The sequence below is a fragment of the Rissa tridactyla genome, chromosome 1, assembly GCF_028500815.1.
Source record: "Rissa tridactyla isolate bRisTri1 chromosome 1, bRisTri1.patW.cur.20221130, whole genome shotgun sequence".
In the NCBI taxonomy this organism is placed as follows: domain Eukaryota; kingdom Metazoa; phylum Chordata; class Aves; order Charadriiformes; family Laridae; genus Rissa; species Rissa tridactyla.
In genome coordinates, this window is record NC_071466.1 from 42,080,999 (window position 1) to 42,108,259 (window position 27,261).

The window sequence follows — 27,261 nt, forward strand, 5'->3', positions numbered from 1 at the left end:
CTTTTCATAGGAGGAAGAATTTTGAAGACTTGGTAATGATAGAGGCATACAGACTGCTAAATCGGTTTAATTTCCATAATCCTTGGTAAGGGAGTTTTGGCCATAGCTCAGGCCTAGCTTGGAGGGGTATCAAGACAGATAAGAATTACCTTGGTTTCAGTCTTTTTCACTGTACCACATTTTCATCACCTAACACCACAGGTTTCGTTAATCTCCAAAAAAAAAATGACACATACACAAAGAAAAATTTCCTCCTCCTGCAGGCTTTCATTTCCGTGATCCCTTTATAAAACCATATTCACCACCAGCGTTTGCTGTGACTCAAAAGGATATTTGTGCTAATTGAAAAAGTGATTCCTGAAATACCTTTCATTGCAATGAAATAAACAAAGCCCTTTAAAGTTCATACCAGAATTCAAACTAACATATAGAAGCAAATCTCTTTTATGCAAAAGCAACTTTCATTAAAACATGAAGCTCTGCAGAAAGCTGAACTGCTGGCTCTGCACTATGGGGCATTAAAAAAAAAATAATAAAAAAATGAAAGGAATAATTGCACCCAGAGGTTATTATTATTGTAGAATGAAGCATATGCAGTATGTATCCTAAACTACAGTGATGCAGATCGTTCATTAGATGCCTGGATCTCAATCTACCAAGCATTTGAGCTACTTTTCTAAGCCATTTCCCTTACTGAAAAGTAGATTAAAGATTGTGACTCCTCTCAAAATGACTCTATGCAGTAAAGTGATGACATCAAGTATTTTTTTAGAGCTAATTTTCTAAGTGTTTATTTCATGATATCTGTATCTGTCTGTCATGTGCTAATCTGTTTTTTTATGTAAAATGTAAATGAGAATCCAAAGTTTCAACATTTGGTAAAGCCACAATGTTTTATGCTTTCTGATCTCCCTAACTGATTTTGGAATTACCCATTCTTATGTGTGAATATGTCCAGATATATGCCAACTGCACCAGGCATAAATGAAGTGCAGATCATGTGCATTTTAGATTAAAAGATCTCATAAATAAATCATCTGCACACTGTGGTATCTCTGCACTTCCCTAACAGAACAACTCTGGCAAACAGATATAACTGATCATAGCTTTGTGTGATAACTTTCTAGCTTATTCTCTTGGTCCAACTGTCCAATATTAGAGAGCTCAAGGAGCTCAAGGCCAGAACAGACGAAAAAAGTATTCAATTTTACTTCCTATATACTCGGTCAATTAGATTTCATAAAAGAGACTTTTATCTGGTCTAAAACATTTTGATAGCCAAGAGACCATTCTCTGTGCCTCAGTTGAGAAGAGACCAGTATATCATGATGCCCAACAGTCCTGCAGTGGCAGAGAACTGATTAGGTGAGGTCCACCAGAATGGTTGTAGGTAGCAAATGGCATCCCATGTAGAAAAAAAATAGTATTTCTGCAATCCCAGAACAGTCATAGAATCATAGAATCATAGAATAGTCTCTCAGGGGAATTCCCTCCAGTGTAAACTTCAGTGGACACACCAAGCTTCAGTAAAGGATGACACTCATCCCATCTTCTCCAGTTTAGAATCATTATAAAATACTTGTGCTTTGAAATCAAACAAGTGAACAGACTGTTTAATGAGTAGGTTATGAACACTCTCCTGAGTGAATACAAACTAGAATTAACCCAGCAACGGTAAGGCCCAGTAAAAAATTATTCAAGTGTCAAAAACTTGGTACAGACCGGGGGTGTTTGAAGCCTCTAAAGTTTAGAAGTAGATGTGAAAATAATGCCAAAGGTAGACCATTACCATTTGCTATTCTGTAGCCTTCACCAAGATTTCTTTTTCTTTCTGTGTCTGAGCTGTGGTAAACAGGCTCAGGAACATTTAATTATGTTTCAGTTAGAGAAACGTGAGTTATTTAAGAATTTGGGACTATTCCCAAATTTTTCCCCTACCTCATCTAAATTTACTTTATCTGAGACTATTTTAAGGCAAAGAACAATGTTTTTCAGCCAGTGAAGATCTAAGTGATACTGTATGTAGCTTAAATGATTTAAAAGTAACTGACCCCTAAACGTAGTGTATAATAAGCATTTAATCTTCCTGTTCCTCAGAAAATAATTTATCACACCAAACAATAAGAATAAATTGTTTTGCATATAAAAGTTATTTGCAATAATTTTCTCTATAGACACAATAACTACCTCCATAGATTTCACTTGCCTTTTTTATCACATGCTGAATTTGTCATTATACCTTTTTAGAATATAGTTAATAGGTATAACACTAATTATCAAAAGGCAACACCAAGGTAGTAGTTTAAGATATCAAAACACAAATATATTTCTGCTTTACAAACAAGTCTACAATTCAGAACATTCCCTGTGGTATTTGTTGGCATATGATGGACCTTTTGCAATTATAATTACCACTACACTGCATCTACCATGAACAAAAATCAGTCAGTTCACAGATTAGCAAATCTTACTGAATGCTTCATTCCCTCAGTACTTCTCACCGTGTTCTGCTGCTCTATAACAAACCTACATGAAATGTCTCAAATCTACATGAAAACTATAATAAAATCAAAGGGAAAGTAATACTTTCTTGCTGCTAGCGTAGCAAATCCTACCATAAAAAATGTGAAATCTATGACCATAAGCAATTCCTCAAGCAAACAGAAACTGGTCTTTTTTCTTAAAAGAAGTGATCTTGGAATAAAATGGGTTAAGGACTGATGCTAAATAAAAAGCAATGTCATAAAGTTTAGAGCATACCTATGAACAAATGTTTATAGTTGAGCACTACTGTACAGTAAATGAACCTCAATTTAAATGTTTAAACATTTAAATGTTTAAAACATCACAACTAGAAATACCAATCTTAATTAAAATATATATACATAATTTCAGCTAAATAAATGTGAGATGCTGTGATGTAATTCTACTGTTTATGTACATGAAGAAAAATATCATATTTTTAATGTCAAAGCTTATCTGTAAAAGTTAAATACATCAAATAACCACACTATCCAAAATGCAGAATCTTTGGTACATAAAATGTAAGCCAGGTTCCTTGCTGCTGGTAGCTGCTGCACTGGATTCTGTAGTTGCATTGATCTAAAACTGTGAAGAATGTGGTCAACAGTTAACATTTCTTGGAGAAACTTACTTACATTAGCTCACAATTTGGTGATGGACAAAGATGTTCAAAATTAGGGTTCACTAATGGAAAAAAAATTAATGTTTCATTGCAAGAGTTCAAAGAAAAGTCATCAAACATGAGAAATTGTGAAACTACTTAAGCTTTAGGTTGTGGAGCACTGTAAAAAGACTGGATCCATTTTTGAAAAGTACCAAATAGTTGTCTTTTCTTGTTCAAGTATGAAATATTTATGTGGAGTAGAAATTTTCTCATCTTCAGTGCCTTGATTTGTTTTAATTAAAATTTCTACAGTCTAACTAGCACTAGATGCTTAGGAACAGTGAGAAAGTTTTATTAAAACCGCACAATGGTATGATTCAAAAAGTTCAACTTGCTGCATAGATGTTTATTCATGAAACAGCCATTACCATTATGACAAAACTTATAATTGCTAGGTGGAAGAAACTATAATTTCTTTATTATACCCAACAAAATACATTTTTCATTGTAGTACTAGTTAATTAGTTGCTTTAAGTATATTTCATTTATTATAGCCTGAATATACAGATACAATTAAAATAACTATCCAAAATTTTTCTTACATAACTTCATTGCTGAATGTAGTAACTAAATTATAATTTTATAGCAACAGCCTTTTGTGTAGCATGTCACCTTCTTTAGAAAATAAACATCATACTCTTGTAGTAATCCTATCTTTCTTTTTGCCCCAGTCAAAGTCCTTAAGTGAAAAAGTGTAAAATTTGTGTCAGTATCTATGGTAAAATAAAAAAAAAAAAACCCACTAAAAAAAAATTATTTTTTAAAAATTAACATTTAACTTGAGGAAAGGATTGTTTTCTGTCCACTAAAAGCTGTTCACCAAGGCCTGATTTTTATTTGTCTAATGTGATGTCAAGAATTTAGAAGTGGATGCAATAATATAGTTACCATAAGTATATATTAGTATGCTATATTATGATTTTATGATTTGAAAAGATCTTTAACAGTTAAAGAAAAAAAATCCCAGACTAATTTCAGATCGGACTATAATAGTTTCTCTAGAGGTCAATGTAAATATTTTCTGTGGAACTGTCACACTTCCCTGAAGTGTAACATCATTCCGAATTGCATTGCTAACATTAAGTCATCTATGGATATCAATTTTTTGTACCCTTTATAATATCATAATGCAATAACAAATGTTTCTGAAATTCATCATGAAAAAAAATGTTACAGAAATGTTCATCTAATCAACTTAAATCAAGATATGATAATTGGATGAATGACAGGTAGCCATTCTGACAGAGACACAGGTGTTACAGAATGACAGATGTTGGCACAGACTGTCTGATTACACAGTCAGTGTCTGATTTTGTATGGAAGAAGAAACTTGGCCGAATTGTGACAAAAATACTGAAATAGTACTTAAAATATAAAAGGAGTTAAAATAATGAAGGTGGGTTTTTTTGTGTGTTTTTTTTTGTGTGTTTTTTTTTTTTTTCCTTCTTCCCACCTCCAATACCTTAATTTAATTTAGGTTTTTCCTGGAAAAAAAAAAGAAGATGTGAAAGCGTTATGAAATTTTTTTTGTTTAGAATAAAAAAAATCACATCTTACAATATTAAATGCCAAATACAATATAGAATCATAGAATCATAGAATCTTCATGGTTGGAAAGGACCTTTGAGGTCATCGAGTCCAATCATACACACACCAAAAAAAAAAAAAAGAAAAACAAAAAAACCCACCACAAACAACCTACAATCTCTGCCACTAGAGCATGCCCTGAAGTGCCACATCTAGACGTTTCTTAAACACCTCTAGGGATGGTGACTCAACCACCTCCCTGGGCAGGCTCTTCCAGTGCCTGACCACTCTTTCAGGAAAGTAACTCTTCCTAATATCTAATCTAAACCTCCCCTGACGCAACTTCAGACCATTTCCTCTGGTCCTGTCATTATTCACCTGGGAGAAGAGGCCAACACCCACCTCTCTCCAACCTCCTTTCAGGTAGTTGTAGAGGGCAATGAGGTCTCCCCTCAGCCTCCTCTTCTCCAAGCTAAACATGCTCAGTGTAATTGCATGGTTATTGACAGAACCCATGTTTCAAATCTTTATTTTATTTCTTTTGTGCATTTTAGCCACACTAAGTGCTTTATTTAAATTATTTTCATCAAACATTTTCAGTATAAGATACTGTCAACTAGTAAGGTTGTGCATGTGCTACATTAAGATTAAAAACTGCAAAACTGTTATTAAGGAATCAAATTTAAATAATTTTGATTCAGGGGTTGGTATTTTTTACATCGGGAAGAATTTAATAAAATGTGTTTTTTGTACAAATGAAATTCACTTAAGATGATAGAAGTGATTTAACTGGTACATCATACTAAGTACCAGCCTTACAGACAAAACATTTTCAACAATTACAGTACTCAAAATTTCTTCATTCGCTTTAATGAATATTAAGAAAAGCAAAACGAATTTACTGAAATACTATGATATTTAACTAGTTTATGTTTGATTATTTAAGAAGTCATTTGATCAATGGCCATATACAAAGACTCAGCCTTCTAGCACACAAGAAGGTTCTAGAATCATAGAATCATTTAGGTAGGAAAAGAATCTTAATATCATCAAGTCCAGCTGTTCACCTAATATTACTAAGTCCACCACTAAATCATGTCCCTAAGCACAATATCTACTTGTCTTTTTGATAGAGATGTTTGTGCAGGAGAAAAAGCCTGTGACGACTCTCTTCACAACAGTGCTGGTACCCTCTTCTTTGCTTCTACCCAGCAAAACCAGTCCTGTTCCCCAGATGTCCCCAGGGTCCTCAGACACCCAGTCCTCTAGTAGCCACCCAGCACAGCAGAAGCTGAAGCTGCAAAAGTACAAAATGAAAAATTCCTGCACTTGCACTGGAATTGCTTGGCGCAGCAGATATCTCAGGCCTAAACCTTCATTTTGGGGCATTATAGCCTGGTTCAGAGCCTGCCTTTGCCAATGGCAAAGAAGCCATTTGGACTTCTTATGGAGTCCAAATGAATGCCCACAATAAGCCAGTCTCAAAGCACCAACACTGCTAGTGAATCCTCACCCCCAATTTTGTCTGATCAAACACAGGACTCTGGTTACTAGAGCAGCACAATACAGACAACAATATTTACCTCATAGAACAGCACTCAGAGACCACTGTACGAACAGAGACCACCTAGATGATGTGATATCTGAATTCATCTCCTCCTCACCCTGGAAAGACCTGACGCAGGCTGAGAATGGTTTCAGCTCTGTACAATCCATGCCAACCCAATCCACAGAGGCATTTGAAGGTGCAAGAGGCCCCACAGTGAAATTTTATTTTCCCTCCACACCTCTCAGCGATGGAGTATCAGTATCATCCCTGCTGGCACCAGCCAGCCAACACAACAAACATTATTTCTTTGATAGCCACCACTTTATGCAAGGTGGATGAGTCTCCTACAATATCTCCTATCAAAAATACAGCAGTGTCAAAATTATGAAAAACATCAAAAACTTACAAAAAGTAGAGGAGCTTGGTTATTTTGGTAAATCTACTCTGCAGCTCAAGTATACTTTGACGACCAAAAGAAAACACTGCCTGCACAAGAGTCTTTTCTTCTGCAGCTGCATTGTGTAGCAATTGTTTTTCCTCTTTCTGATAAATTTTGAAGCTGAAACTAGTAAAACCAATTGTAAAAGAAGTCTTTCACAAGCAAAGTTTAGAATCACTCCCAAAGATTTCTGTCATTTTGGTCTGGCTGCTCAAGTCAGTTAATCTCCCTTCCTGTGTTGTGGCACTATTCTGACATGGTGTTTAGAATCCAAATAAGGATTTCTATGGATAATGTTAAAGAATAATTATTTAAAAAATAACTTTTTATAGTATCAGAATTATTTTCTACATAGTTACGAGATTCCAGCTGGCACCTGAACTGCAGCAGTACAAGAAATGTCTATAAAGACAAATATTTAATGGCAGTCTTTGCTGTATAAAAAGCATTTTCAATTGCTACCATGCATTGCAGTACTGTTTCATGTGCATATATAGATACAGATAGGAAATCAGTGGGAGAAAATCAGGTAGGTTTATAATTTAAATAAATGAACATCTAAGCAGGCAAGGTATCCCTGGTTTCAAGCTAGGGAGCTGAACAAGCAAGTGTTGTTCATGGAGAATATTATTCACACCAGGTAAATATAAGCAGATCCCTAAAAAGAATTTCTTTGCAGTGAACTCTAAATGCAGCAAAGAAATAACCACACCAAATAAATCTAATACTGTTAAAATTCACAGCAGTATACTTACATATAACTCATCATAAAAGCAGTAACCTTGAAAGCTACTTAAACATAGCAGACTTCACAAATCCAGAAAAATATATGAAGAACCGTGCCTCAATTTATTTTCCTCACACTTCCAACATTCAATTTGTCTGGGCACAGAGAGAGCACAAGAGTACTGTTGATGTGATTTGATTGCTACCATGTATAACTAACGGGGCTAGATGTCTTCTGTTATTAAACAGGAACTCAGAAATGGTTTGTTCAAGGGCTGTCATTTGTTTTGAAGGCATTTCCTTTTGAGGTTTTTGTTCTTGCTTTATTATACATGGAGTTTTCTAAAATGTGTACACTTTGTACTGAATTCAACGTTGCTTAATGTCTAGATTTATGTTTATTTCTTCAAAATCTGCGGTTAGGAAAAATGCATGCAAGAGTTATGAAATTTTGTAGGAAAATATTTAACATATATCATGTAAATAAGAGCTGGATGATTTCATACATTTCCATATGTAAAAACATGAACTGGCATATTTTAAACAATGAGGAATGAAAAAGTCAATGTTTACTATCATCTTCACCCCCTTTTCCGTTAGTTTCAAATTATGCCTTTAAGTTGCAGAAAACCTAGGTTCTCAGGTCTGCAGAGGAAGACAGGAACCAAATGCTAACATTAAAGTCTTCTCTTGATAGCTTTTCTCATATTGTATCTAAATGTGAAGCTATATGAAGATTTTTACAGCAGGCTCTCAATGTCTGCAGCTTAGAAGACATAGAACAGCCTGCATTCTGATAATGCTATGAGCTAAGGTGATTAATTTGGAGTTAAATCCTAGCAGGATTTACAATCTGTAGTATTTCTCATCCCAGCTGCCAAGAGAAAACACCACATTCCCTGCAAACATAGTCCGAGATGGCGATAATGCTTCTGTCAAGCCCTTTTTTCATTACCTTCACCTACTTTTATCCAACGAACTAATACTTGTAGAACTTTTTTGGTAGAAATTCTCTATCTGTCTTTTTTCTAAGTTGTTTGTCTTTTCATACAATATTTATTAAGCCAGAGAGACAGGAGGTGAAAATGATTCCTTGAGTTAGTGATCAGGGCATTTATTAGTAAGAAGGAATAGACACAATGAATCACATTTTTATCCCAATGAATGTATGCTGAAACCCTTCAGATCCTGCACATCTATCTGCAGGGAAAAAATGTTGTGACTTCAGCTTCCTTTCTGTGGTATGCAGGGTTGTACTGTAGTCTTAATTGCAATAAAACATTGGAGATATTCACAACCACACACTACTAAAGTAGTTTAGTTTGTACTTTCCCTGTGCAAGAATACACAAACAGCATGTCATACCATATTACCTCATGGTAGTCTCCTTTTGCCCCAGAGTGATATCACTATATAATGCAAATTTACTGAAGTGTTTTGCAGAGACCACACTTTGAGAAACTTTGATTGGAAATTCAACACAGCTTTGTATACAGCAAGTAGTAAATGGCAGATAGGTGTTCATTTGGTTCCTAGATCTTACTCTGAAGAAGGCAACAGATATTTTCCACTTGCCCCGTAATATAGCATTACCTCTTCAGTGAGCTGATCAGATTACTTAAATTCTGTATGTAAACCCAGAAAACTACCAATATAATGTGGACTCAGTTGAAAAATAGTGAAATAATGAACAACATTTTGGTACAGAATCCTTTAAGTACATCCCTTTCTTTTCTCAAATTGTCCTGATCACAAATGCCTTAACACTCGGTGGAGCCAAAATGGACATTAGACAGGTTAAGAAAAAAACATTTCAGTAACAAGTTATCTTTGAAGCCATATTTGGGCTTCCAGTATTTTCCTTTCTTGTTGTTTCTCTATCTAAACTAGGGGAACATTGTTCTCCCCCAAACCCAATGAAAGGTCATTTTCCTGATTTTCATAACCCAATTTAAAAAAAAAAAATAATCCTAATTCATCTTTTCTTTAAATACTTCAGTTCAGGATAACTTCTGTTTTTTAAGTGTTTTTATCAAGCATGTATTTTAACTTATTTCATGATAGCTTCTGTCAAGCAATAAAAGTTTAAATTTAATAGGTCGGTAAAATATAAAATTAATTTCCAAATGTGTCACTTGAATTCTAATTTCTTTGAACCAGTTCCTCACTTGAAGTAAATCAGCATAGTTCCTTGTATGAGTTCTTTGAAAATCAGCCTTTCCAAAAAAAACCCCAAACTAAAACCCCTTTGATACTGATATGCATAACGGTATGCAAAGACTTAAGAAGATTGGTTTCTTTCTGGGATGACTAAATGTTTCTGTATCTATGAAAATATCAAGCTTATAGGTATGATGTGACATGAAAAAGGTTACTCAAGAATGACTTGCACTAAACTGACAGATTTTAACATTTAAATTATTTTCAGAAGAGATTCAAAATAATCTGCAAAACAGCAGTTGATAATAGTTGTCAAATTAGATCTTTAATTAATGATTGAAATTAGAAGGATTGGCAGATATTTGCTTTAATGTTCAGCAAAGTTGTATTAATGGTATTTGCTGTGGACTTTTTGAGTCTCTTACATTTATCTTTGGGGAAAAACAACGAGGCATATAAGTGCTGTTAATTTAATCCATGTACCATCATTGTATTTGTTACAAGTCCTGTGTCTACCCAAGTTACCAGACAATAATAAAGATAAATAAGCATCTGACTGAGCTCTGCAGATACTATTCTAAATGACTGAGTCAGACTGAAATTTGTGATATTGCTAATGTTTAACAATGGAAGTAATTCAAGGACAGTTACATGCTGCAAAGATTCTTCATCATTTCAATAGCTTAAAGCCACAAGGATAGCTTTTAATTGTTTATGTGATATATTGATCGTCTCCTTCACTCTGTACCAAAAAAGAACACAGTAAATTAATAATAAGCTCAGGCACAGCTGCAAAGTAACTGCTACAGGATAAGATTGATTTATATCTAAGGTGATGACGCCTGGACTCCAGATAACTAAATAGAGAATATAAATTTCCTGCAATATCTCAGATCACCATCACAGGTTTGGTATTCCAAATTTCTGTTGATACAACAGACTTTGATATATGGCACTATGGTATACACTTGTGTGAATTAACTTTGAAAGTATAAGAGTAGATAGGAGGTGAATGACTTCCCAGGATATATTCTTTAGCTCTTTCACGCATTTATATGAAACAGCAGGTACTGAGTTTCTACACGAAAATAATAATGAAAAGTAATGCAGGCAGAAATAGCTTGCCTCTAGCAAGACTAATGGCAAGGTCAGATGGCATCAATTAAATGAAAAAGCTTCCAAGATAAAGTTCATTCCACACATTATGAGCTTTTTCACTCCTTCCAAACAAGTGCCTGGTTTTACAAGTATAAGGTTGCTTAACTGTAAATTCATAGGTCTACAACATGAAGTGACTGTGAAAAAAGGCTCCTAAAATAGTCAACAAGAATATTAGACAATTTTTTTTAAAAAAAACCCAAAACCTGCAACTGATAAAATACAGAAAGTATCTTCTTTTAAATGTTCATAAACACAGCAAAACTGCTGTCAATATGTTCTTAACTGCTAAATACTTTTAAAATTTCAGCATTATCATTCCTTTTACATTTTGTGGAAGATTCTGAATAATGTTTAGAAACAATGTTTAATAATTAAAAAACCAACATAAAACCATCAAGCAGATCGACATTTTCTCTTTTGAAGTATGACTACTTTACAGTCATCTGTGAGAAAACTGTCTTCTTGCTAAACTTTGGTTCTCAAAGCTGATTATAGATATCTTAACATTACACATCCCTCCCAGGCAAGACCTTGCATTTGAAGTCTCCGCTTGTTCAATTTAAGTTCTAATCTTAGTTTTAGCCCTTCTTAGGTCTAAAATTAGAGGTAAACGAACTACTGTCTCACTAAACTCTAATATGAAACTTGGACAAAAGCCAGCTTCAACTGATCCTGCATGCAGCCTCATAAGAAGTGTGGTGCAAGGTAAACTTGCACCATTATTTTTTCTCCCTTTAAGTCACTGACTGGTCAAATTAAAGGTCAAGAAGGAAATGCACAGGTAGTGGAAGCAGGGACGGGTATCCTGTGAAGAGTATAGGGATGCTGCCTAGCTGTGTAGAGATGCAGTCAGGAAGGCCAAGGCGCAGCTGCAGCTGAACTTGGCAAAGGATGCAAAGAATAATAACAAGAGCTTCTACAGGTACGTCAGCCAGAAAAGGAAGATCAAAGAAAGGGTACACCCCCCGGATGAGCAAGACTGGCAAAGTGGTAACAACGAACGAGGAGAAGGCTGAGGTACTCAACAACTTATTTGCTACAGTCTTCACTGGCAACCTCTCTCCCCACACCTCTCGAGTGGATGGACTGCAAGGCAAGGGCTAGGGGAACAAAGTTCCTTCCACTATAAGAGAAGATCAGGTTCATGACTGCCTGAGGAACCTGAGCATACAGAAGTCTATGGGGCCTGACAAGATGCACCCCAAAGTCCTGAGGGAGTTGGCTGATGTAGTTGCCAAGCCACTCTCCATGATATTTGAAAAGTCATGGCAGTCAGGTGTAGTCCCTGGTGACTGGAAAAAGGGAAACATTGCACGCCTTTGTAAAAAGAGTAGAAAGGAGGACCCTGGGAACGACCGCCCTGTCAGCCTCACCTCTGTGTCTGGGAAGATCATGGAACAGATCCTCCTAGAAGCTATGCTAAGGCACATGGAGGACAGACATGGAGGTGATTCGAGACAGCCAGCATGGCTTCACCAAGGGCAAGTCCTTCTTGACCAACCTAGTGGCCTTCTATGATGGAGTGGACAAGGGAAGAGCTACAGATGTCATCTATCTGGACTTCTGTAAGGCCTTTGACATGGTCCTCCACAATATCCTTCTCTCTAAATTGGAGAGGTACATATTTGCTGGATGGACTGTTTGGTAGATGAGGAATTGGTAGGATGGTCATATCCAGAGGGTAGTGGTCAATGGCTCAATGTCCAGATGGACATCAATGACAAGTGGTGTCCTTCAAGGGTCTGTATTGGGACCAGTACTGCTTAATATCTTCATCAATGCCATAGACAGTGGGATCAAGTGCAGGCTCAGCAAGTTTACAGATGACAATAAGCTGAGTGGTGCGGTTGCCATGCTGGAGGAAAGGGGTGCCATCCAGAGGGACCTGGATAGGCTTGAGAAGTGGGCCTATGTGAACCTCATGAAGTTCAACAAGGGCAAGTGCAGAGTCCTGCACCCGGCTTAGGGCAACCCCCGGTATGAACAGAGTCTGGAGAATGAAGGGATTGAGAGCAGCCCCAAGGGGAAGGACTTGGGGCTAATGGTGGATGAAAAGCTGGACATGAGCTGACAATGTGTGCTTGCAGCCCAGAATGCCAACCATAACTTGGGCTGCACCAAAAGAAGCATGGCCTGCATGTCAAGGGAGGTGATTCTGTCCCCTACTCTGCTCTGCTGAGATCCTCCTGCAGTATTGCGTCCAGATCTAGAGCCATCAGCACAGGAAAGACATGGAGCTGTTGGAGCAGATCTAGAGGAGGGCCACAAAAATGATCAGAGAGATGGATCGGAGTAAGTATTTGCATGCAGGTTTTCTGGTGCTGAAGAAGAATATATACATATGTACTTTTTACATGTGTACATATGTGTGTGTGTACTACAGATACGTACACAATCCTGGTAAGTGGATTGTGGAGCCAGTATGTCTTGAACCAATGAACATCTATTATAGCTTGAAGAGGAGAAGCTGAATGAAAATTTTCAAAACAGGTAACAAGTAGTCATATTTATTAGCTGTGATCAGATTCAGATCAATTAGGTCAAAACAGTGAATTTAGACCTTTCATCTTCCTTGAAAGTAGGAAGTTGGCTATTTCAAGAATCCCTCTCTCCCCCCTCTCTCAGTCTTTATTCTTTTTCTTTGTTTAGAACCTCGAATGAAGAAACAATTGAATAATTGATCTGCATAATTGAAATCTCAAAAAGCTTTCTGGGACAGTAAAATAATTTCTGATGCAGTTCTACTTTTTCCCTGTGATAAAAATAAGTAAGTGGAACTGAAGGACTTGTCTGCTTTTCAAAATAGAATGTAAATGATATTAATAGTTTTTAATCCAAGCTACTAAGCTTGTCAAACACAATGGAAATACTGCCTGTGTAAAAAGAACCATAATTATTCCACCACTCAGTCATAAATATTTAATTGTTTGTTTTATATAAAGCTTTAGAGAGAAAAAAGAGTTTCCTCATGTATTCAATATGATTACACTCCAGGTCAAGTTATAAAAGAAAATAAAAATCTTTGTACTATTCAATTTAAGTGTTGCTTTGTCACATAATCGTGATGATACATTTATAATTTAAGCAAAAAATATCTGAAATTCTGACAGGCAAAAGGATATTTAGGGTACCTTGAATGTTCAGAACGGAAGAGATAAGAGTGATGAATTAGCAGTGATAACTAGTAAAGTCTATCAAGGTACAATTTTCTTCAAAATCTCCTTATTGTTATTGTATACATTGTATTAATGAATCTTCTGTAACATGTTGACTATATTCATTCTTTTCAGGAAATATTAAATGAATTCAGAACAGAATAAATTCTAGGCTTACAATCAATTTCCTTATTGTCCTTGATGCACAGCAGTCAGGCATTAATTCTGTGATAGCCAGTGCATAACTCAGAAAGGAATCTGAATTGGAGTATCTAATTTGAATAGAAATTAGAGTTCTTTTAAAGGGACTCAGAAAGCACAAAACTCTTAGGAAAAAACAAAACAAAGTACCATAAAGCAAAATCCTCGTAAGTGCTTTTGAATTATTGATCAAGTTGCTGCAGAATCATTCTTAAAATGAAATTAAATGATAAGGGCTTATTTGTACTTCTGGGATGAAGGAGTGTTCTGTTTCTTGCTTCCTGTTTTCTGAAGTCACACTTTCTAGGGAGGATATTTTGAGGGGACCATTTATTTGTCCCATTTATGAAAAAAAAACAAACCAACAAACCCCACACCACTAATCAACCAACCAATAATTTTTCTAGTAAGTATTAAGCAAAGTGATTACTGAAACTTATTCAAGGACACTGTTTAAGACTTTCTATTTTGGAATGGTTTTGTTCAACATCTGTTCAATATTTCCAGTTAAAAATTCCTGTGGAATTACATAAGCATTATTTTTTATTAAGGCTGTTTGATTTTCAGTTTCTGATTCTTATGGTTCTACCAATCTCATAATTTCATCTCTAGGTTTTATAGGAATTTTTTAAACATTTCTAATCCAGATTGGGTTACCCTATAATATACCTAAGTATATCAATTGAGATTTACTCTCCTTGAAGATAGCTACATTAATTTTTAGGGTTTTGTCTTTTAGGATGTCAAAATGATCATGTAAATAAAAAGCTTTTTTACACACTAAAGCCCAGGTTTTACCACTGCACCCATATGTATAGCTGTGGATGTATATAATATTTGTAGATGTATTTGTTAGGATCCATTGTTTGTAGGGATTAATTGTAAGGATCCAGATTATCTGTAAGGATCTTCCTTCATCATCTTTCATTGGGGAAATTCAGAATGAAGATGTCTCTGTTGTCTTAAAGATAGACAAACTTATCTTTTGGGATAAATCCTCACTCTGTGAATTACTCTACTGAAATACCAGAACAATCAATGGTATAAGATACATCTACATTTGAATTATAGAGATAAAAATTGGCCTGTGGTGCATAAGAAAAAGGAGTGTGTCTCTCTCTGTGTGTGTATATGCATTGACTTTTTAATAACATTCTCAAGAACAAATCCTAAACTCCTTTCTTGAAAATATGTTGTTATCTTTGACATCTCTGAAATGTTTATTGCTTTTGCAAAGTCGCATGAGTGTAATAGGGATCAGAACTGAAAAGGCCATCTTGCTTGGCCTGTAATGATCAGCTTAAGACTGGAATAGGCCACCTTGTTTTTACTCCAAGTTCTTTCTATTTGTATTCGGCTTATTTGACAAGATTTTGGTAGCAGAGGAGCTGCAAGGCTGGCTTCTGTGAAAAGACACAAGAAGTACCAGTTCCAGCCAGCTCTAAGATGGAATGGCTACTAGCCAAAACTGAGCCAATCAGTGACACTGGGGGGACCTCTGTGATAACATAATAAAGAAAGAGTAAAAAACACTGTGCAGCAGCAGCTGGGAGAGAGGAATGAGAATATGTGAGAAGAAGAAGAGGAAGGAGGTGCTCCAGGCACTGGAGAAGAGACTCCTCTGCAGCCTGTGAAGAAAACTGCGCTGAAGCTGGTTGTCCCCTTGCATCCCATGGAGGTCCACAGTAGAACAGATATCCACCCTGCAGGCTATGGAGGACCCCACGTTGAAGCAGATGGATGTGTCCTTGTATTGGGTTTGTGTGGCAATGTTTTGGTTGCAGGGGGGCTACAGCGTTGGCAGGAGAAGCTGCTAGAAACTTCCCCTATGTCTGATAGAGCCGATGCCGGCTGGCTCCAAGACCAACCTGTTACTGGCCCAAGGCTGAGCCAATCACTGTCTGTGGTAGCACCTCTATGATAGCATAATTAAGAAGTGGAAAAAACCTGCTGCACAACAGCATATGAAGAGAGGAGTGAGAATATGTGAGAGAAACAACTTTGCAGACACCAAGGTCAGTGAAGAAAGAGTGGGTGGAGGTGCTTCTGTAGGGAGGAAGTAGAGAGTCGTGAGTGAAGCTGAGCCTGGGAAGAAGGGAGGAATTGAGGATTTGGTTTTGTTTCTCACTATCTTACTCTATTTTTAATTAGCAATAAATTAAATTAATCTTTCCCAGGTCGAGTCTGTTTTGCCTGTGACAGTAGCTGGCAAGGGATCGCCCTGTCTTTATCACAATGTAAGAGCTTCTTCATTGTATTTTTTCCCCCTGGCCTGATGAGCAGGGAGAGTGAGAGGGCGACTTGGTAGACACCTGGCAGCCAGCCAAGGTTAACCCACCGCACCATGTTACAGTGAAGGCAGAAAATACCAACAGTTCTCTTCAGCATAATACAAGAGAAAAGTCCTCCAGATCTCTTATCTAGAAGTTTGTTAATATTCTGAAGAATGAACACTGAAAACTTTGTATCTGTGTACAGTTTCTATTATTCTCACTTGATTACAAAATGTTTTTAATTGTTTACGAAGACAACATGTGAATTTTAATTCAAACATCTCTCTATTACATCTTCAACACCAGCCTTATCTCACTCAAGTCTGGGATTTAAGTCACAACTGAATGGCTTTTCCAAGAACGTTGTTTTCCATTCTGAAGTTTTTCCTCAGACTCATTTTGCACTGCTGAATAAGTCCTTCCTAGCCTCAGTGATTTATTGGCTTTGAGTTGCCCCAGCCAATTTATCACTTGTGCCTTGCTGACCCTGAAGTAATCCAAGATAGCAAGTACATGGCCAATAATAGATGCCATCGGTTAATGTCTTTTGTGTTGTGCAGTAAGCATTCCCCTTATACTTCAGTCTTTTGAATGCATCCCTCAACATTTTAATTGAGCCTAAAATTTTCTTTTGTTGGTCTTCAAACTTCTGGTTTTCATTTATTAAATTCCAGGTGTATTTAATATGTTATTTGCTATTTACTCAGTGTACATGCCTCTGTTCATGTACTGACAATGTATAGAATGTTGTAGCATGGTATGAAGATTTTATTGACATGTGTTTATAGCTACAATACTGACAAGTGGTGAAACTGTAATTGATTTTTTTTTATGTTAGCAAAAAAGTTGTCAAAAAACTTGTATCAATTCTTAATATTATTTCCTCTTACTTACTAGATAACTCACAAGGGGAAAACAGCAACCACCTCTTTAAAAAATCACCAACCTAAAAGCCAAATTCAGTGTTTCAGAGAACTTTGTAAAAAAAAAAAAATTACATTTTTATGCATCTTTATAACACCTTAATGCGTAACTATTATAGTCTGACTGTGACCTGAAAGAGGTTTTCCATATTAAAAATATCATAATTGTAAACGGCTCTCTAATGTTACTGGGACCTTGACAGGCTGGTGAAATGGGCTGACAGGAACCTCATGTAGTTCAGCAAAAGGAAATGCAAAGTCCTGCATCTCACATATGAGGAAAGGCTGACAGAGCTGGGACTGTTTAGCCTGGAGAAGGCTCAGGGGGATCTCATCAATACCTGAGAGTGTAAAGAAGATGGAGAGAGGCCCTTTTCAGTGTTCCCGAGTGACAGGACAGGAACTAATGGGTACAAACTGAAACACGGAAGGCTCTGTGTGAACTTATGTTCATTTATATCACTGTGAGAGTGACTGAAGGCGTTGTGGAGTCTCCATCCTTGGAGATACTCTAAAGCTGTCTGGAGATGGCCTGTGGCAACCAGCTTTTGGTGACACTGCTTGAGCCAGGGGGTTGGACCAGATGACCTCCACAGTTCCCTCCTAACCTCAGTGATTCTGTGATTATATTCTAGGCTGTGAAACAAGTGCCATCTTTCCATATGGAACATAAAGAAATATTTTGCTTGGTATGAAGATTCCAGATACTAAATCCACCATTACAGGACTCTATATTATACATCCTGAGTTTATTTTCTTTTGTGTGTAGAAAAAAGGGCAGGTGAAGGATCACATCTCTTCCAAGATGCTTAAAACAAATAAGATCAAGGTGAAGAACTTTAAAGCTATTAGATGCTGGAAGAAGTCCATGACATGAAATAAAGTGTAAAATATGTATTTTGATAACGTTGTATTTGCTTTGAATTAGAAAGTATATATACATATAACTTATATATACACATAAGTTATGGTTTGTTTGGTTTTGTTTTTTTTTTTTTTTAATATTAGTGCAAGCACCTGAATTTAGATTCTTAAATCTAGATATTTAAAGCCTGACGTTAGACTTTTAAATTCACTACTTGCGTGTGTATAAGTACTGTCTTCAAACACATGCTCTTGAAATGTTAATAAACAGTGGAAATTGTTGTAGTGAATGAGCAGATAAGATATCAACAGTATTTGTAGACAACTTTTTTTTTTTTCTGTTTTACACTCTGAATACTGAATTTAGTCTCTGAATATGATAAACATATCCATTTCAGGAAAACTGAATTTATTTTAATTGTCATAATTTTTGAGCACATAATTGAGTACTAATCCTCCATTGATTATAACTGTAGTTTATATATCTCAAGCTCAATTCAGTTACTAACAACAAAGTCTCCAGCACCCTTTGGAGTGATTTAAAGCTTCTGAAACATTGCCTTGGGGGTTGATAAATATGACTTATTACTGGTACCTAGTGCCATTTCAAGTTGCAGAACTTCCCACCTGGGCTTCAGCTACCACCACAAAAAAAGTGGTTCTCTAATAGTCACATCTGCACCTCTGATGGGTCAGATGACATTGTGCAGCCATGTATAGGCATTTGCATGTTAGGTCAGATAAATTACTGTTGGTTTGGTCAGTATTACTTCTACGTATTGAACATATGTCTAAACAGTGCATGTACTTATGTATAACATAGGGTGATTTTGTAGTTTATGAAGTATTAAATATGTCTTGTTGCCATTTCATAGGACAAAATGAATTCTGGAATGTATGCTTGAGACCTTTACTGCATTACCATAATAAGAGATAGCTGGATGAACTTTTTTGCTTGTGGGAACTCTAATTAAAATGAATGAAAGAAGACATTTGCAATTACCATTGGAGAATAAAAGGATCAGTGTCAGATCTAACAACTTGGTGCTTACTTTTCCCCAGCTGAGTCTTCCTATTGATAATAATTGGATGCTGGTTCCTTGAAGAGCAAAGGTATAAATTACCAAATGTGTTGCAAAATCACAGAACAGAAGAATTAATTTTAATGTGAATGGAAACTAAGAGATTCTCTTATAACCTGAAAAAAAGGACCACAAAGAAACTCTGAACTTGTTAATATCCAGAAAAAAATAAGTACATGAAATGCAATAATTCTGTTTATAAAGTTCATTAATTTCAATGATATAAATTAGTCATTTTCCTCCCAAGAAATTTCAAAACCACTGTTTTAAATAAACTGAGATTCCTAGAATTCTCAACAGTTATCATGTAGATTGGTCTTAAAACAACTCTCAAGAACCATTCCCTTTCAGCTGAGATTTTGCTCTTATGAACAGACTGGATGTCATTTATCAAGAAAAATATTCTCTCAGAGGCACAACAGTGCTTGAGAGTGCCAGCATAAATTGAATGAGAAGGATGAAATTCAAATAAGGAGTCTTATGTGTTAAAAAATTATGGAAAATCTTTACCAACTGTCATAGACTGATACCTTTTCCTTTCAAGGCTCTCATTGACAGAAAAGGAGTGTGTAGATAAACAGAAGAGTATTCTTCAAGCATCATTTAGTTGGCAGTTCATTTTCCTTACATTCTATAATATCAAAAACTCCATATTGATTTAAGCTTCACAGCTTCAATTGCTGACAACAGTTAAATTCAAAGACACATTAGACTTGAGGATAGAAAGCCTTTATCTTACAGTCAGAGCCCTTCCTACAACAGTTTGAGACACCAAGTATCTGCAATAGTTCCAGTGATAAAATTGGTTGATCTATTGGATTGACAAGAAACATTTTCTTCATAAACCTTGTCCGATTTTTCTGAGCGCTTGTGCCAACTTACTGTTAGTTAAAATTACTTGGTGATTTTTTAATTATTTTGTTTCATAAACACACCATTTTCCCTGTATTTAAATGCCTTTGAGACCTATTCAGTGTATTTACAAAATTGGTCTGGAAAAATGCATGACATAATTTCTGTTAGCTCTTACAAAACCCAAGCAGTAAATCTCCGGGCAATAGAAATAACTTGTCAGTGAGAAGTACTTGATGAGAAGACTTACTAGGAGAGAAGCAGTCCTAAAGATTTTCTGTATTAATCTAGAGATTTTTATTCACCATTTCATCATACTACCTAAAGAACTTTTCTGACATCAGGATGATTCATTTTTTCTCAGGACATTTTAAATAAAATAAGGGAGAGGGAGAGCTGTTTTCTGCATTTTGCAAATAGAGACTTTAAGTACAAGGTCACCAAATCTTAGTGCCAAGAGATCTGGACACTGAAATGTATGTTAATTTTACCTAGACCACAATTTCAAACCTGAAATCAAATGCTTAGTTGTTACCGAATCTTGGAAACATTAAAAATATGTAGAGTAGAGTGGAGTAGAGTGGAGTAGAGTGGAGTAGAATAGAATAGAATAGAATAGAATAGAATAGAATAGAATAGAATAGAATAGAATAGAATAGAATAATTTGGAGCTGTCCAAAAGTTAAAGCATGTAATTAAGGGAATTGTCCAAATGCCTCTCAAACATTGACAGGTTTGGGACATCGACCACCACTCTAGGAAGTTTGTTCCAGTGTTTGGCCACCCTTTCAGTAAAGAAATGCTTCCCGATGTCCAGTCTCAACCTCCCCTGGCACAGCTTTGAACCATTCGCACGTGTCCTGTCACTGAATACCAGAGAGAAGAGATCAGCACCTCCCTCTCCACTTCCTCTCCCCAGGAAGCTCTAGAGAGCAATGAGGTTGCCCCTCAGCCTCTTTTTCTCCAAACTAGACAAGCCCAAAGTCATTAGCCACTCCTCATAGTACATGCTTTTCAGAAGGTGCATCACCTTTATGAAATAAAGTAGATTTATAATCTTTTATTTCATGCAGCTACACCATGTCTAAGCTGCTAAGCTTGGGTGTCCTTTAGTTGTTTTAGATAAGAGGACCGATTTTTTTTTAGATATTTCTGGAGAAAATGTAGCCATGTTGCCCTGTAATACAGTATTACCATTGCTAGTAGCAGGCCACAGGTTTTGCATTGAGTTTGCAAATCATGAGGACTGAGGCTTGACAGCCCTGCTCTGTTTGGGCTTTTTTTGGACCTGCCTACAGATTAGTTCTACTTGGCTTATCTGTAACAGTGGGTTTTCTAATTGACCAGATAGCTATGGTTAACTTGTTTTACTTTTGTTAATCTTTTTATTCTAGCAACATATTTTGCAACTTTACTCAGGGAAGGACTCCAAAAGTTACTGACTTACCATAACATTCAACTAGCATCACTAGAATGAAACTACTGACCTCAGGACCACTGAAGCAGAGGAAGGGAGACTATAACATCAGGAAAAGGGGTAGAAACTAAGTGTTGTTCCTGATCACAGTGTCCTCTCTTCCAGGGTAATTGCTGACCAGAGACTGGCTGGGCATTAGTCTGCTTGTGAGAGGTGGTGAGCTACTGCCTTTGGATCTTGCTTCTTTTCCTCTTTCATAGATTCATATAATTGTTTGCGTTGGAAAGGACCTTTAATTATCATCTACTCCAGCCCCATCCTGCTATGGGCAGGGACATTTCCACTAGCTCATGTTGCTCACGGACCTGTCCAACTGGACCTTGAACACTTCCAATGATGGGCTGTCCACAACTTCCCTTGTACTGTCATTACCAGCCTGGTAAAAAGTCTTTCTCCATCTTTCTTACAAGCCCCCTTTAAGTATTGAAAGGCTGCAGTAAGATCTGTTCTTCAGGCTGAAAAGCCCCAGGCCTCTCAGCCTTTCATCACAGGACAGGTGTTTCATCCCGTTGGTCATTTTTGTGGCCCTCCTCTGCACATGCCCTAAGAGGTCCATTTGCATAATATGTCATGCGTAATGATCAGAAAATCAAAGTATTAGATACAGTGGATTGGAAGCATGTGCCTCCTCTGAGTAGAAGATGACTTTTTCTTTTTTTTTTTTAAGATGTAAGGATATAAAGAAAAATGATAGAAAACAGGCAAAATAAAAGAAAATGTGCTTCAAGTAAAACGCAGTATAACAGGAAAGCAAACTTCTATTTTGAATAAAATGAATGCCACTTTCTGCTGCATTTTTTTATTCTGGCCCCAACCTGTGCCCAACCATTAATAAAATTACCCAGTTGAATTACCCAGTTTTCTACATTCTGAATACATACACATGTGGTAACCATATGTAGAGGGGAAAAAAAGCAAAACAAAAACACACAAAAAAAGCCCAAACCAAAACCCACCACCTGTTCCTGGAGGCAAAATTGGTTGCATGAATTTCCACAGTAAAATGAGGGAAACTATACATTAATGATTGATTTGAAGTATGAATGAACTATCAAAATTATTTTCAAATATGTTTTCCTTTTATTAGCTATGCTGTTGCATTTCTCTGTTTTCAACAGGTCAGATGCTTGAGGAGTACTTTTTTCATAAGGATACACACTATGATTACATTCATAAAATAGGACTTTTTTTAATTCTTCTAATTTTAAAGGCACTTAACTTTTTTGTAGTCAAGAAAAGAGAAACCTCAACAAACATATCTCTAAGGAAATTGCAAAAGTTTATGAGAAAATTAATTTCTTAGAACTTAATCCAGTTACTCAAAATGTCCCTGTGTCAATCCAGTAATAGCTAAATGTGAATTAATTGATTTAAAATGTTTATTATGTATTATTGGATTTTATCATAATTAAATAATATATTTTTAGATTCTTGTCAACTTAGCACTGTGTTTATTATAAACACCCTGAACTGATTTCCTTTCCATGACCCCATGAAGTTGTGCAGCAACCTTAAAAATGGTCACAAAGGTCTTCACATGGAAATGTTCACTATGCTAACTGGTTACCAAAGTGAAATTAATTTTACTTTAAAAGCAGCAGTAATTAATTGATTTTTATGTTTGTATTTTTTGTGTTTTTTTCTTAACTGTGCCTCAGTACAGCAATACAAAGCTATTGTCCTTAAAAGACTAAATAGTGAAAACTCCCCATCCATTTTGTCTTTATTTGACTGCTTTTCCTATATTGTTTAAAGATGAGTCAAAGTTAAATATACAAATTTTGGATGTTAGAACTTTAAAAACCCTTGTTTATAAATTCCTGTTTCCCATAACCTATTGATATATGCTGTATATTGCTATCCGCTATTGCATATTCATGTAATTCATATAGCCAATCAAAACTCAGGAATTGTAACTATGCACTTGAGTTAAATATTCACAGTTCACATTTAAGGCTTTGTCGATTAAATCATGCAGACAGCAGACTAAATCAAAAAGTTAAATTATGCAAAATACGTATTTGCTATTAACTATACTGCAGTTGTCACAATGCACAGTACAATCTCAAGTACAAAATCATTGACTGACTTGGGCGTCAAATAAGCATAATTAGAGAAAACAGTTACTTAACAGTCAAGAATCTAGCTAGGTTGACAGGATAACTCCATAAAGACCTTCAGAAGCATGTTTATTTTCCTTGCTTACATAGAGACTAAAGATGTTTATTTTAATGGCTAGGCGATTCATATTCATGCCTGGTTTAGACATCTTATGTCGTTGCAGTGAGTAAAGGTGTCATATAAGTCATGAGTTAAACCAGGTCATCCAAGAGTTCCCACCTAGTTCCAGCAATTAATAGTCATCCACCTTTGCAGTGTAGGAACCGATAATTACAGCACAAGTCTATATAAGTATTTTGGTTTGGCTCAGGAGTGCACTTCTGAGTCAAATCTTACAGTCATTCCCACTAGTCATGCTTTTATACACCTTGTGGGGTGGTCTTCAGTGTTTGAACTGGATTGCTTCCTAAAGTAAAAAGTAGCGCCAACTACTAATGAGCGCTCAGCTCAGGAGGCCATTCTGGAGCCAGTTAGAATTAACTCACTTGGAATACATACACTGTGCATGTCAGGTCCTCAGCGCTAGCTGTTTCATCTTAGCAGTCTTTATTTGGCTGAATTATTTGCTAATATAGATATAACCACACTAGTGCAGTTCATAATTGATCCAAGGTTAGATAAATTGTGCCTGTATAAGTTACTGTGTTTCTGATACTAATTTAGTTGCCTAAAAATTTCAAGACAAATAAAATTTCCATTCTCTGTGATTCCCATTATGGCTTTCCAGATAATGGCTTTGAACAATGTGTGAATACAGAATGACTGTGTTGGAACTTGAGCCATTGTAAATTTTTATGACTACCTCACACAAGTTGAGGGGGATATAGAGGACCTTTTTCATTGTGCAAGAGAAAAGAGCGCAGGCTCAGTGGTGTGGAGATGGAAGTATGTGAGTAAAGCAAAGGCCTGGAATAGCAGGAAATAAGGGAGTAAATTCCTGACTGAAGCAGTCCATCTACAGTTGAAATTGTATCTGCATATCAGGCAATCTCTCCGTCTTTCCTAAAGTAAGTCTGGCAAGAAGGTATTTTCCACCAACTGTTGCAACCACTTTACAGAAAGAAAATTAAGTAAATTGAGCACAAAATGAAACAAATGTATGCCTAAACTAAGATTATGTGCCGGTAGTCCTAAAATTGTAAACCAAGTTGATGCGCTGCTGTCTTCTCTAACTCCTGGAAGACAGTTCTTCTCCAGTTTTCATGTGATTTAATAGAATTGTATAGATACAAGTTTCTTCCATATTGGCACTAATGCATGAATTGTGTTTTCATGTGCTTTCTGCTTTGTGTCAACTAAACTTTTTTTCCTCTTCTCCAACTATTATTCTCAGTAGGCATTTTGTACATAATATACCAGTACTAAGCAAAGCATCATAATAATCTAGTACTGTTATTAACCTTGAGGCACTGTAGGCCAATGAAAACATTTTAAATGGTATTACTGGACCCCTTTAACTGGAACCTGATAATAGACAAAATAAGATCTGAAAAAGGAACTGAACTTTTTACACAGCAGCCGTCAAATCAGTACCAGCTGTGTGGCTGCAAGTCTGAGGTAGCTTGTATGCAACGTCAATAAAATCTCAAAATCCTTTCTATGTTTACCCTATCACAAGGTGAATGTGAAAACCATTGTGCTTAATTCTTGCTGACAAATACTTTCACTTGTATTGGCAAACAGTCAGCTACAGTTGAATAGAACAAAGCAGCTGCTTGCAAAGCTCAGCCAAGAGCCAATAACTGTTAGTCTTCTTTCTCCTCTGCAGCTCACTAAGGGATTGTGTCAAAAAGTCAGACACATATTTCAGGTGCCCAAAAGAGACATTCTTGCATTACAATTCTTTTGTCTGTACATGCTCATGGAAGAACATCAGTTATTCCCCAGGCTCAGACTGATTACGTGATCTGTTCACTGAAGAGTCTGGGAAGTCCTGGTGGGATCCTACTCTGAAACTGTTATACTCTGCATGATGATAATAAACTTGTTTTGGGGCCATTGACTTTGTTCCTGCCAGTCAAAGATTGTCCTTCCTTCACCCTGAATGTCTCTTATGCCAAAAAAATCTCAGCAGAGCTGTAACACATTAAATACAATAAAAATGCATCCCTTGTATAGGCTGCCTATCATTTCTCCGACCAAAATCCAAGATGAATGTGTACTCATCCTAAGAACGAGTTTTAGAATTGGTCCTTAATGATTTTGTGAAAGACAGCAAAATAACAGAAACCATGCTTGAACCTTCACAAAACTATGAGAAACAGTCTTCCTAAAATTGTAAGCCAAATCGATGCACTGCTTAAGCTCTGAGCCTAGATTTGGTATGTTTATTGCTTTCTAGACACAGAATTCTAGGACAATTCTCTGCTGTAAGGGGTTAAAAATAAATCATATAGAATTTAGCTTAATGTTTGAAAATTACAGTGATTACTAAGTCTTCTTTAAAGAGACTAGGAATTGACTTTGTATTCTGTCTTCAAAGAAAAAGGAAACTAATCATTGGCATAGATTCAGGACTATTAAAGAAATGGAATTGGATTTTTGAAAAGTATCATGAAACTGCTTGTGGTACAAGACCATTCTCATTAACTAATGGCTCTTGGTTATGCTATTTAGGATGTATCTTCTTGTAACTTTGATGGGAAACATAGCTAGTGGATTATAACCGAGAAATCCTAGTTATGTTCTTTTACTTTAGGCAATGTTAGCTATTTGGGTGATGGTTAGTTGCCTCATCTGTACAGCTGGGCTTGTTGCCTTCCTAGAAATTCTTAAAGGACGTAAGTCAAAATTGCTACATGAAAACAAAGACCCCGAATCTCAAACATGAACAAGTGCTACTAGAGCTCTTTTTCATATAGAGAAGATATCAAATTCTGTAACTTTTTTGTTTGTTTGTTTTCTACTGTTAAGAAGTTAAATAAATGAAATAATTCAAATACCTGGAGGTTCTAGCAACAGGTCAACAAAATCATGGCTGTGAACTATGTAATTCAGAATGAGTCCTTCAAAATGGTCTTAGTTTTGAAATTATTGTCATTTGTATTAAGACAAATAAAACACTTTATCAGCAGTCTCAGTGTTTTCTAAAAAGCAAGTATCAAAAGAAAGGACCAAAATCTTGAGTCTTGGCTTTCTTGCAAAACATTTATCAACCTTTTCCTGCTTTCAGAAATTTGTCCTGACACATTGTTTCCTATCTTTTTTTTCCAAAAGGCTTCAAGTTGTATTCAGCTGATATTTCTGAAGTTCAGTAATGTATCTTCATTCAAGTGCTATCTTATCTCTCCATAGTCAGCTGTGCTCTGTTTACCAACAAACAATAGCCATTGTAGTGGCAGGTAAGTTCAAACTATTCTGTAGATATAAGTGCAATAGCAAGTTACTCATGCAGGACTTGATTTCAGTAAAATGCACACACACACAGAGTTTATTTTGTGACTAGAGGAAAAGTGAATCAATATCCACTTCCACTTGGCTGCTTTTTTAAAGTTTGATAGTTAATAGTTTTAGATTTCAGGACTTTAAAAAGTCTGTGAAGAAAGAGGAGAGGAGAAGAGAGGA